We start from the raw sequence: 14,215 nt of genomic DNA on the forward strand, positions 1-14,215 counted from the left end.
AGACGGCGAACTCCGCTCCGCCCGACCCCAGGGCTCGGACTCGGGCTAAGACCCGGAAGACGGCGAACTCCGCTCCGCCCGACCCTAGGGCTCGGACTCGGGCTAAGACCCGGAAGACGGCAAACTCCGCTCCGCCCGACCCCATGGCTCGGACTCGGGCTAAGACCCGGAAGACGACGAAACTCCGCCTCGCCCGACCCCAGGGCTCGGACTCCGCCCTGGCCTCGGCCGAACGACTTCCGCCTCGACCGACCCCTTGGCTCGGGCTCGGCCACGGCAACAGAAGGCAGACTCAACCTCGGCTTCGGAGGAAACCCCACGTCGCCCGGCCTCGGGCGCGGGCCCGCCACGTCAACAGGGAGCGCCATCACCACTCTACCCCGAGCCGACTCGGGCCGCAGAGAACAAGACCGGTGTCCCATCTGACCAGCTCCGCCAGATAGGCAATGATGGCGCCTCCCAAGCTCCATGACGGCGGCGGCTCTCAGCTCTCTTACGGAAGCAGGTGGACGTCAGCAAGGACTCGACCGCTCCGACAGCTGTCCTTCCACCAAGCTCCGTTGCTCCTCCGACAGCCACGACATCACGTCAGCAGGGTGCCAAGATCTCCCCGGCTGCCACATTGGCATGTACTTAGGGCGCTAGCTCTCCCTCCGCTAGACACGTAGCACTCTGCTACACCCCTCATTGTACACCTGGATCCTCTCCTTACGACTATAAAAGGAAGGACCAGGGCCTTCTCAGAGAGGGTTGGCCGCGCGGGACCGAGGACGGGACATGCGCTCTCTTGGGGCCGCTCGCTTCCCTCACCCGCGTGGACGCTTGTAACCCCCCTACTGCAAGCGCACCCGACCTGGGCGCGGGACGAACACGAAGGCCGCGGGACTTCCACCTCTCTCACGCTCGGCTCCGGCCGCCTCGCCTCTCCCCCCTTCGCGCTCGCCCACGCGCTCGACCCATCTGGGCTGGGGCACGCAGCACACTCACTCGTCGGCTTAGGGACCCCCCTGTCTCGAAACGCCGACACCTGCCCCATGTCGCGGACCGTCCGCGCCTGTGCAGAGAGCACCGCCGCCGGTTCTCACGCAGTGATTGACGCCCAAAAAGTCACCAACAGCTATATTGGTATTTTTCTATAGTGGAGGAAATATTACACTTAATCCTATTCAGGCACAATACTACAATGTCTAATCGTGTCGAGACGATATTATATGGCAGTGACATTTTATAGTGCCCTTACTAGTCCAGACACTATTTTACTTTAAAAGGAAGATCTAGAACATCTTTAAGAGAATATGTATATGATTTTTAAATTTTGGTGTTGTTTGGTTAGATGCATTAGCAATTAACATAAAGATAGAATATTTTTTAAATAAAATACTATTATTATCTTTATAAATTTATATGATAAAACTAGTCTGGTTCCATTCGTAAAAATATCAAGAATGTGAACTGTGTTTGGTAATTAGATATTTTAACAACATACAAAAATAAATAAAAACAAGTCATCTGGATCCGGTTGGGAAAGCTATGTAGGTAATCAAACATATGTGATTTGCACCTAGAGAATCTGGATGAGCTCTAGAGACAACCAATCTGACCCTATCCATATGTTTGGTTGTCTGTATTTGCTGGTGATTGCATCCCGCAGCTGGTGTTTGGTTGTTGTCAACCAGACTCTACACGTGCGAGGTGTGTGTTTGGTTACCTGCGTGCAAATGTGAAGCCAGACTGGAATGATACTCAAAGCACCCTAGGCTAGGTTCTGCAGGCGCGAGAAAATTGGTCGCATCTCTGAAGTTAGGCTCCATCGGCCTGGCTCATGCAGCTAGGCTACTTAGAGAAGCCAACCAAACATGCCAAGTGTAATCTTACTTAGGCTGTCTTTAATTCTTGGATCCGCCAATGGCCGCGTTATGCATCTATACTAGTAGCTAGTGTATCTCTACGCGTTGTTTGGTTTATAGTGATTGATTTTTAATCCCTTTATTTTATTCATTTTAGTACATAAATTATTACATACACTACAGTAAAACGATACAAGTCCGACGGCTACCTTATATCCGACGGCTGCCTAGGAAACCGTCGGACATAAGCTTATGTCCGACGGCCACTGGCAGCCGTCGGACATAAGGGAGAATATCCGAGGGCTGGCAGGTGGACCGTCGGACATAAGTGAAAGGGAATTAGGCTTACACCTAGTCCCTAATTAATTTTGGTGGTTGAATTGCCCAACACAAATATTTGGACTAACTAGTTTGCTCTAGTGTATAAGTTATACAGGTGCCCAAGGTTCACACTTAGCCAATAAAAAGACCAAGTATTGGGTTCAACAAATGAGCAAGGGACAACCGAAGGCACCTCTGGTCTGGCGCACCGGACTGTCCGGTGTGCCACAGAGGACTCCGACTTCAAAGTCGTCACCTTCGGGAAATTCCAGAGGCAACTCCGCTATAATTCACCGGACTGTCCGGTGCTCCAAGGAAGAGCGGCCTCAGGAACTCGCCAGCCTCGGGAATTCATTTCAGCTGCTCCGCTATAATTCACCGGACTGTCCGGTGTAACTGCGGGGCAACGGCTACTTCTGGCGCCAACGACTACCAGCGGCGCATTAAATGCGCGCCAGCGCGCGCAGAGGTCAGGCACGCCCATGCTGGCGCACCGGACACTCTACAGTACATGTCCGGTACGCCACCGGACATCCAGGCGGGCCCAGAAGTCAGAGCTCCAACGATCGGAACCCAACGGCTTTGGTGACGTGGCTGGCGCACCGGACTGTCCGGTGTGCACCGGACTGTCCGGTGTGCACCGGACTGTCCGGTGCACCATACGACAGCCAGCCTGCACCAAACAGCTAGTTTGGTGGTTGGGGCTATAAATACCCCCAACCACCCACCATTCATTGCATCCAAGTTTTCACACTTCCAACTACTTACAAGAGCTAGGCATTCAATTCTAGACACACTCAAGAGATCAAATCCTCTACCAAATTCCACACAAAGCTTTAGTGACTAGTGAGAGAGATTTGCTTGTGTTCTTTCGAGCTCTTGCGCTTGGATTGCTTTCTTCTTTCTTGATTCTTCATTGCGATCATACTCACTTGTAATTGAGGCAAGAGACACCAACCTTGTGGTAGTCCTTGTAGAAACTTTGTGTTCCAAGTGATTAAGAAGAGAAAGCTCACTCGGTCCGAGGGACCGTTTGAGAGAGGGAAAGGGTTGAAAGAGACCCGGCCTTTGTGGCCTCCTCAACGGGGAGTAGGTTTGAGAGAACCGAACCTCGGTAAAACAAATCCGCGTGTCTCACTTCATTATTCGCTTGCGATTTATTTTGCACCCTCTCTCGTGGACTCTATTATATTTCTAACGCTAAGCCGGCTTGTAGTTGTGATTATTTTTGAGAATTTCAGTTTCGCCCTATTCACCCCCCCCCTCTAGGCGACTTTCAATTGGTATCAAAGCCCGGTGCTTCATTAGAGCCTAACCGCTCGAAGTGATGTCGGGAGATCACACCAAGAGGGAGATGGAGACCGGCGACAAGCCCACTACAAGCCAAGGGAGCACTTCATCGGAAGAGTCCCGCACCAAGAGGAAGGAGAAGAAGAAGGACTCCTCCAAACGGAAGGAGAAAAGATCTTCTTCTTCTCACCACAAAGAGAAGAAGGAAAAATCTTCTTCTCACAAGCCGCATCGGAGTGGGGACAAGAAAAAGAGGATGAGGAAGGTGGTCTACTACGAGACCGATACTTCATCAACATCGACCTCCGACTCCGACGCGCCGTCCGTAACTTCTAAGCGCCAAGAGCGCAAGAAGTTTAGTAAGATCCCCTTACACTACCCTCGTACATCTAAACATACTCCATAATTTCCGTTCCATTAGGCAAACCGCCAACCTTTGATGGCGAAGATTATGCTAGGTGGAGTGATTTAATGAAATTTCATCTAACCTCACTCCACAAAAGTATATGGAATGTTGTTGAGTTTGGAGCACAGGTACCATCCGTAGGGGATGAAGACTATGATACGGACGAAGTGGCCCAAATCGAGCACTTCAACTCTCAAGCTACAACCATACTCCTCGCCTCTCTAAGCAAGGAGGAATACAACAAGGTGCAAGGGTTGAAGAATGCAAAGGAGATTTGGGACTTACTCAAGACCGCGCATGAGGGTGATGAACTCACCAAGATCACCAAGCGGGAAACGATCGAGGGGGAGCTCGGTCGCTTCCGTCTTCGCCAAGGGGAGGAGCCACAAGATATGTACAACCGGCTCAAAACCTTGGTGAATCAAGTGCGCAACCTCGGGAGCAAGAAATGGGATGACCACGAGGTGGTTAAGGTTATTTTGAGATCACTTATTTTCCTTAACCCTACTCAAGTGCAATTAATTCGTGGTAACCCAAGATATACACTAATGACTCCCGAGGAAGTAATCGGGAATTTTGTGAGCTTTGAATGTATGATTAAGGGCTCAAAGAAGATCAACGAGCTTGACGAACCCTCCACGTCCGAAGCTCAACCGGTGGCGTTCAAGGCGACGGAGGAGAAGAAGGAGGAGTCTACACCGAGTAGACAACCAATTGACGCCTCCAAGCTCGACAATGAGGAGCTTTAATCATCAAAAGCTTTCGCCAAATCCTCAAGCAACGGAGGGGGAAGGACTACAAACCCCGCTCCAAGAAAGTGTGCTACAAATGTGGTAAGCCCGGTCATTTTATTGCAAAATGTCCTATATCTAGTGACAGTGACAGGGGGACGACAAGAAGGGAAAGAGGAGAGAAAAGAAGAAGTACTACAAGAAGAAGGGCGGCGATGCCCATGTTTGTCGGGAGTGGGACTCCGACGAGAGCTCCACCGAGTCCTCCTCCGACGAGGACGCCGCCAACATCGCCGTCACCGAGGGACTCCTCTTCCCCAACGTCGGGCACAAGTGCCTCATGGCAAAGGACGGCAAAAGGAAGAAGGTTAAATCTAAATCCTCCACTAAATATGAATCCTCTAGTGATGATAATGCTAGTGATGAGGAGAATAATTTGCGTACCCTTTTTGCCGACCTTAACATGCAACAAAAGGAAAAATTAAATGAATTGATTAGTGCTATTCATGAGAAGGATGATCTCTTGGACTCTCAAGAGGACTTCCTTATTAAGGAAAACAAAAAGCATGTTAAGGTTAAAAATGCTTATGCTCTAGAAGTTGAAAAATGTGAAAAATTGTCTAGTGAGCTAAGCACTTGCCATGAGACCATTAACAACCTTAGAAAAGAAAATGCTAAATTAATTGCTAAGGTTGATTCTCATGTTTGTATTGATTCAACTTCTAATCTTAGAAATGATAATGTTGATTTGCTTGCTAAGATTAAGGAATTGAATGATTCTCTTGCTAGCCTTAGAGTAGAAAATGAAAATTTAATTGCTAAGGCTAAAGATTTTGATGTTTTCAATACTACTATTTCTGACCTTAGAACTAAGAATGATATGTTGCATGCTAAGGTTGTAGAACTAAAATCTTGCAAACCCTCTACATCTACCGTTGAGCACACTTCTATTTGTACTAGATGTAGAGATGTTGATATCAATGCTATTCATGATCACATGGCTTTAATTAAACAACAAAATGATCATATAGCATTATTAGATGCAAAAATTGCCGAGCATAACTTAGAAAATGAAAAGTTTAAATTTGCTAGAAGTATGCTCTATAATGGGAGACGCCCTGGCATCAAGGATGGCATTGGATTCCAAAGGGGAGATAATGTCAAACTTAATGCTCCTCCTAAAAATTTGTCTAACTTTGTTAAGGGCAAGGCTCCCATGCCTCAGGATAACGAGGGTTACATTTTGTACCCTGCCGGTTATCCCGAGAGCAAAATTAGGAGAACTCATTCTAGGAAGTCTCACTCTGGCCCTAACTATGCTTTCATGTATAAGGGTGAGACATCTAGCTCTAGGCAACCAACCCGTGCTAAGTTGCCTAGAAAGAAAACTCCTAGTGCATCAAATGAACATAGCATTTCATTTAAGACTTTTGATGCATCTTATGTTTTGACTAACAAATCCGGCAAGGTAGTTGCCAAGTTTGTTGGGGGCAAACACAAGGGCTCCAAGACTTGTGTTTGGGTACCCAAAGTTCTTGTTTCTAATGCCAAAGGACCCAAAACCGTTTGGGTACCTAAAGTCAAGAACTAAAATTGTTTTGTAGGTTTATGCATCCGGGGGCTCAAGTTGGATACTCGACAGCGGGTGCACAAACCACATGACAGGGGAGAAGAAGATGTTCTCCTCATATGAGAAAAACCAAGATCCCCAACGAGCTATCACATTCGGGGATGGAAATCAAGGTTTGGTCAAAGGATTGGGTAAAATTGCTATATCACCTGACCATACTATTTCCAATGTTTTTCTTGTAGATTCTTTAGATTACAATTTGCTTTCTGTATCTCAATTATGTCAAATGGGCTACAACTGTCTCTTTACTGATATAGGTGTCACTGTCTTTAGAAGAAGTGACGATTCAATAGCATTTAAGGGTGTGTTAGAGGGTCAGCTATACTTGGTAGATTTTGATAGAGCTGAACTGGACACATGCTTAATTGCTAAGACTAACATGGGTTGGCTCTGGCATCGCCGACTAGCCCACGTTGGGATGAAGAATCTTCATAAGCTTCTAAAGGGAGAGCACATTTTAGGACTAACAAATGTTCATTTTGAGAAAGACAGGATTTGTAGCGCATGCCAAGCAGGAAAGCAAGTTGGGTCCCAACATCCACACAAGAACATCATGACGACCGACAGGCCACTTGAGCTACTCCACATGGATCTATTCGGCCCGATTGCTTACATAAGCATCGGCGAGAGTAAGTATTGTCTTGTAATAGTGGATGATTATTCTCGCTTCACTTGGGTGTTCTTTTTGCAGAAAAAATCTCATACCCAAGAGACTTTAAAGGGATTCTTGAGACGGGCTCAAAATGAGTTTGGCTTAATGATCAAGAAAATTAGAAGCGACAACGGGACGGAGTTCAAGAACTCTCAAATTGAAGGCTTTCTTGAGGAGGAGGGCATCAAGCATGAGTTCTCCTCTCCCTACACGCCACAACAAAATGGTGTTGTGGAGAGGAAGAATCGAACTCTATTGGATATGGCAAGAACCATGCTTGATGAGTACAAGACATCAGATCGGTTTTGGGCCGAGGCGGTCAACACCGCTTGCTACGCCATCAACCGGTTATATCTACACCGAATCCTCAAGAAGACATCATACGAACTCCTCACCGGTAAAAAGCCCAATATTTCATATTTTAGAGTTTTTGGTAGCAAATGCTTTATTCTTGTTAAAAGAGGTAGAAAATCTAAATTTGCTCCTAAAACTGTAGAAGGCTTTTTACTAGGATATGACTCAAACACAAGGGCATATAGAGTCTTTAACAAGTCCTCAGGACTTGTTGAAGTTTCTTGTGACGTTGTGTTTGATGAGACTAACGGCTCTCAAGTAGAGCAAGTTGATCTTGATGAGATAGGTGAAGGACAGGCTCCGTGCATCGCGCTAAGGAACATGTCCATAGGAGATGTGTGCCCTAAGGAATCCGAAGAGCCTCCAAATGCACAAGATCAACCATCCTCCTCCACGCAAGCATCTCCACCAACCCAAAATGAGGACGATGCTCAAGTTGATGAAGGAGAAAATCAAAGAGATGAGTCACCTCAAGATGACGGCAATGATCAAGGGGGAGATGCAAACGATCAAGACAAGGAGGATGAAGAACCAAGGCCGCCACACCCAAGAGTCCACCAAGCAATCCAACGAGATCACCCCGTCGACACCATCCTCGGTGACATTCATAAGGGGGTAACCACTCGATCTCGTGTTGCACATTTTTGTGAGCATTACTCTTTTGTTTCCTCTATTGAGCCACACAGGGTAGAGGAAGCATTACAAGATTCGGATTGGGTGATGGCGATGCAAGAGGAGCTCAACAACTTCACGAGGAACGAGGTATGGCATTTAGTTCCACGTCCTAACCAAAATGTTGTAGGAACCAAGTGGGTCTTCCGCAACAAGCAAGACGAGCATGGTGTGGTGACAAGAAACAAAGTTCAACTCGTGGCCAAGGGGTATTCACAAGTCGAAGGTTTGGATTTCGGTGAAACCTATGCACCCGTAGCTAGGCTTGAGTCAATTCGCATATTATTAGCCTATGCTACTTACCATGGCTTCAAGCTTTACCAAATGGACGTGAAGAGTGCCTTCCTCAATGGACCAATCAAAGAAGAGGTCTATGTTGAGCAACCTCCCGGCTTTGAAGACAGTGAGTACCCTAATCATGTTTATAGGCTCTCTAAGGCGCTTTATGGGCTCAAGCAAGCCCCAAGAGCATGGTATGAATGCCTTAGAGATTTTCTTATTGCAAATGGCTTCAAAGTCGGCAAGGCCGATCCTACTTTATTCACTAAAACTCTTGAAAATGATTTGTTCGTATGCCAAATTTATGTTGATGATATTATATTTGGGTCTACTAACGAATCTACATGTGAAGAATTTAGTAGGATCATGACACAAAAATTCGAGATGTCGATGATGGGGGAGTTGAAGTATTTTCTAGGATTCCAAGTCAAGCAACTCCAAGAGGGCACCTTCATTTGCCAAACGAAGTACACTCAAGACATTCTAACCAAGTTTGGAATGAAGGATGCCAAGCCCATCAAGACACCCATGGGAACCAATGGGCATCTCGACCTCGACACGGGAGGTAAGTCCGTGGATCAAAAGGTATACCGGTCGATGATTGGTTCATTGCTTTATTTATGTGCATCTCGACCGGACATTATGCTTTCTGTTTGCATGTGTGCAAGATTCCAATCCGACCCTAAGGAATCCCACCTTACGGCCGTAAAACGAATCTTGAGATATTTGGCTTATACACCTAAGTTTGGGCTTTGGTACCCTCGGGGATCCACATTTGATTTGATTGGTTATTCGGATGCCGATTGGGCGGGGTGTAAGATAAATAGAAAGAGCACATCGGGGACTTGCCAGTTCTTGGGAAGATCCTTGGTGTCTTGGGCTTCAAAGAAGCAAAATTCGGTCGCTCTTTCTACCGCCGAAGCCGAGTATATTGCCGCAGGTCATTGTTGCGCGCAATTGCTTTGGATGAGGCAAACCCTGCGGGACTACGGTTACAAACTAACCAAAGTTCCTCTTGTATGTGATAATGAGAGTGCAATCCGCATGGCGGATAATCCCGTTGAGCATAGCCGCACTAAACACATAGCCATTCGGTATCACTTTCTTAGGGATCACCAACAAAAGGGGGATATCGAGATTTCATACATTAACACTAAAGATCAATTAGCCGATATCTTTACCAAGCCACTTGATGAACAATCTTTTACCAAACTTAGGCATGAGCTCAATATTCTTGATTCTAGGAATTTCTTTTGCTAAACTTGCACCCATAGCTCATAAGTATACCTTTGATCATGTCTCTTTTATATATGCTATGACTAATGTGTTTTCAAGTATATTTCAAACCAAGTCATAGGTATATTGAAAGGGAATTGGAGTCTTCGGCGAAGAAAAAGCTTCCACTCCACTCTACTACTCATCCTTCGCCGTCGCTCCGCATCGCTCTCCATCTTTGGTATAATCTTCACTCATATGTTTTATTTGCCAAAGGGGAGAAAGTAGTTAGAAAAGGGCTTATATCTCACTCAAAATATCCGTTTTTGGCGATTCATGCCAAAGGGGGAGAAAGTATGAGCCCAAAGCAAAAGGACCGCACCACCACCCTAATTTTAAAATTAATGGTTTTCAATTGGAAAATTTCAAATTGGTATCTCTTTGTGTTCTAAAGGGGGAGCAAGTAGTATTTTCAAAACGTGATATCTTAAAACCCTCTTGAACACTAAGAGGAGAATTTATTTGAGGGGGAGTTTTGTTTAGTCAAAGAAAAAGCATTTGAAACAAGGGGAGAAAATTTTAAACTTGAAAATGCTTTGCAAAAATTTCATCTATCTTTGACTATGATGCAAAAGGACTTTGAAAAGGATTTACAAAAAGAATTGGTGCAAGTGTGGTCCAAAATGTTAAAAATAAAGAAACAATCCATGCACATCTAGTAAGTAACATTTATTGGCTCAATTCCAAGCAACCTTTGCACTTACATTATGCAAACTAGTTCAATTATGCACTTTTATATTTGCTTTGGTTTGTGTTGGCATCAATCACCAAAAAGGGGGAGATTGAAAGGGAATTAGGCTTACACCTAGTCCCTAATTAATTTTGGTGGTTGAATTGCCCAACAAAAATATTTGGATTAACTAGTTTGCTCTAGTGTATAAGTTATACATGTGCCCAAGGTTCACACTTAGCCAATAAAAAGACCAAGTATTGGGTTCAACAAAGGAGCAAGGGACAACCGAAGGCACCTCTGGTCTGGCGCACCGGACTGTCCGGTGTGCCACCGGACATGTCCGGTGCACCAGAGGACTCCGACTTCAAAGTCGTCACCTTCGGGAAATTCCAGAGACAACTCCGCTATAATTCACCGGACTGTCCGGTGTACACCGGACAGTGTCCGGTGCTCTAAGGAAGAGCGGCCTCAGGAACTCGCCAGCCTCGGTAATTCATTTCAGCTGCTCCGCTATAATTCACCGGACTGTCCGGTGTACACCGGACTGTCCGGTGTAACTGCGGGGCAACGACTACTTCTGGCGCCAACGGCTACCTGCGGTGCATTAATGCGCGCCAGCGCGCGCAGAGGTCAGGCACGCCCATGCTGGCGCACCGGACACTTTACAGTACATGTCCGGTGCGCCACCGGACATCCAGGCGGGCCCAGAAGTCAGAGCTCCAACGATCGGAACCCAACGGCTTTGGTGACGTGGCTGGCGCACCGGACTGTCTGGTGTGCACCGGACTGTCCGGTGCACCATACGATAGCCAGCCTGCACCAAACGGCTAGTTTGGTGGTTGGGGCTATAAATACCCCCAACCACCCACCATTCATTGCATCCAAGTTTTCACACTTCCAACTACTTACAAGAGCTAGGCATTCAATTCTAGAAACACTCAAGAAATCAAATCCTCTCCCAAATTCCACACAAAGCTTTAGTGACTAGTGAGAGAGATTTGCTTGTGTTCTTTCGAGCTCTTGCGCTTGGATTGCTTTCTTCTTTCTTGATTCTTCATTGCGATCATACTCACTTGTAATTGAGGCAAGAGACACCAATCTTGTGGTAGTCCTTGTAGGAACTTTGTGTTCCAAGTGATTAAGAAGAGAAAGCTCACTCGGTCCGAGGGACCGTTTGAGAGAGGGAAAGGGTTGAAAGAGACCCGGCCTTTGTGGCCTCCTCAACGGGGAGTAGGTTTGAGAGAACCGAACCTCGGTAAAACAAATCCGCGTGTCTCACTTCATTATTCGCTTGCGATTTGTTTTGCACCCTCTCTCGTGGACTCTATTATATTTCTAACGCTAACCCGGCTTGTAGTTGTGATTATTTTTGAGAATTTCAGTTTCGCCCTATTCACCCCCCCTCTAGGCGACTTTCAATAAGCTTATGTCCGACGGCTGTCAGGCAAGCCGTCAGACATAAGCTTATGTCCGACGGCTTCCTAGGTGGCCGTCGGAACTAATGGATTTTAACCGCGCCCCGCGCCCCGCGTCGGTTTCATTTCTGTCTGTCTTCTCCGCCTGCTCGCATGCGTAGCCGCCGCCGCCTAGCCCACGCCGCCGCCACCATCGCCGACGAGCCACCGTCGTCGCCCAGCACCGCCCAAGCCTCTCCCGGGGACCTCCAGCCCCGTCCCGACGCCTAGCCCGCGCCCGATCCTCTGTCCACGTCGACCGGCAACTCCACCGCCGCCAAAGCGACACCGGAGCCGCCCCGACGCCGCCCGCGGCCGCCGGAGCCTCTGCCCCCGTCCCCGACGCCACCGACGCCCGCCCCGACCCCGCCGGCGTCCGCTTCATCAGCTAATCGTCCGACAAAGTAAGGAATTTTATAATGTTTAGTATAATTTTGTATATGCATATATTGTTTGCTATTAGCAATGTTTAGTTTTGTTATGTCCGACGGCTTAATTTAATTATGCAATTAAATTAGCTTGTTTTAATTTATTTATTAGTGGTTATATAATTTAAACTTTTAATTTCCGAGGGTAATTATTAAGCCCTCGGAAATAAGGTTGTTTTATTTGATTTAGGGTCCCGTGAAATGATTTTTTGTAGTGCTATTGTATTAGTTTGGTTAATTAGTGGCTATTGTATTAGTGTGGTTAATTAGTAATCATAACTAATTAAGTTAACGTCTCGTATCTAGTATGGAGGAGAATCGTCGATGGATGTATGATGGTTGGAAGAAAAGAGGTGCTCTATCAAGTGAGTGGGTTGCCAAGACTGATGCTTTTCTCGACCGTGCTTTTGCTCGGTCAGAGACTGGAATCGATGTTAGGTGCCCTTGTAGCAAGTGTCGGAACATTAATTTCCTTGACAGGAGGACTATGTCGATACATATTTGCAAGAACGGTTATATGCCAGGCTATGAGGTGTGGGTGCACCACGGTGAGGATCCACCTCCTCGTATTGTATCGGAAGTTCAGTCACATGAAGAGGAGGACTACGATAGGATGGAAGAGATGCTTGACGATGTACGCCATGAGCTTCTAACAGTCGATTGGGAGAACCCCGGTCAACCCACCGAGTTTGAGGATCCAGCTACACCTGAGGTTCAGAAGTTCTTCGAGCTCCTTAAAGCTGCCGAAGAGCCGTTGCATGAGCACACAAAAGTGACAGTCCTTGTATTTGTGACTCGACTTATGGCTATTAAGTCTAAGTTTGCATTCTCAAACAACTGTTACAAGGAGCTTTTGAACTTAATCAGTGATGTACTTCCGGAGAATCACAAGATGCGAAAGGACATGTATCGGTCTAAAAAGTTGTTATCTGGGCTCGGTATGGACTACGAAAAAATCGATGTCTGTGAAAATAATTGTATGCTTTTCTGGAAGGAGACCGCGGTTGAGAAGGAGTGTACTGTATGTGGTGAGCGTAGATTCGTTGAGGTTGAAAACGACGATGGTTTGACCGTGACTACGAAGATTGCACGTAAGCAGCTTCGTTACATGCCTCTTATACCTCGGTTGAAACGTTTGTTCATCTCCAAGAATACAGCCAGACACATGAGGTGGCACAAAGAAGGGGTACGTGAGAATCCAAATGTCATGGTGCACCCAGCTGATACAGATGCATGGAAGGCATTAGATGCTTTTGATTCTAGCTTTGCTGATGAAGTGCGGAATGTTCGCTTCGGTTTGGCAACAGATGGTTTCTCGCCATTCAATCTAACTGCAACGTCCTACTCATGTTGGCCCGTCTTTGCTGTTCCATACAACCTTCCACCAGCTCTTTGCATGAAATATGAATTTATTTTCTTGTGTCTTGTAATACTTGGTCCGGATCATCCTGGAACAAAGATCGATGTGATGATGAGGCCCCTGATTGAAGAATTGAAAATTTTGTGGGAAGGAGACGAGGCGTACGATTGTTACAAGAAACAGAAGTTCAACCTGAGAGTCGCGTTTTTATGGTCTATTCATGATTTTATGGCTTATGGTATCTTTGCTGGATGGAGTTGTCATGGGATTTTGACATGTCCGATATGCGTTGAAGACACTTCATGCTTTCGACTAAAGTTTGGTGGAAAGATATTTTACTTCGATTGCCATAGATGTTTTTTGCCAGAGGATCACCCATTCAGGTTCGATAGGAACGCTTTTAAAAAGGACACGATTGTGACGAGGGGACCACCCAAGCATCTAAGTGGTCCAGAGATTCTCGCGAGACTTAATGATTTGAAACTAAACGAACATGGAAATCATTTTGAAGGTTATGGAACCAAGCATAATTGGACTCACAAATGTGGTCTATGGGAACTCCCTTATATGAAAGCCTTGATTCTAATGCATAACATTGATGTCATGCACCAGGAACGAAATATGGGTGAAAGCATTATCAGCACTTGCATGAATATCACTCACAAAACAAAAAGACAACCCTAAGGCAAGGAAAGACTTGGCCTTAATCTGTAGAAGACCAACTATGGAGATAGGAGAGAATCAGAAGAAGCCACGTGCTCCTTTCAGTATTAAACCTAAAAGGAAGAAACAATTGATGAAATGGTTGAAAACTTAAAGTTCCCAGATGGTTACGCCGCGGGC

Source organism: Zea mays, chromosome 6 (assembly GCF_902167145.1).
Source record: "Zea mays cultivar B73 chromosome 6, Zm-B73-REFERENCE-NAM-5.0, whole genome shotgun sequence".
NCBI classification, from domain to species: domain Eukaryota; kingdom Viridiplantae; phylum Streptophyta; class Magnoliopsida; order Poales; family Poaceae; genus Zea; species Zea mays.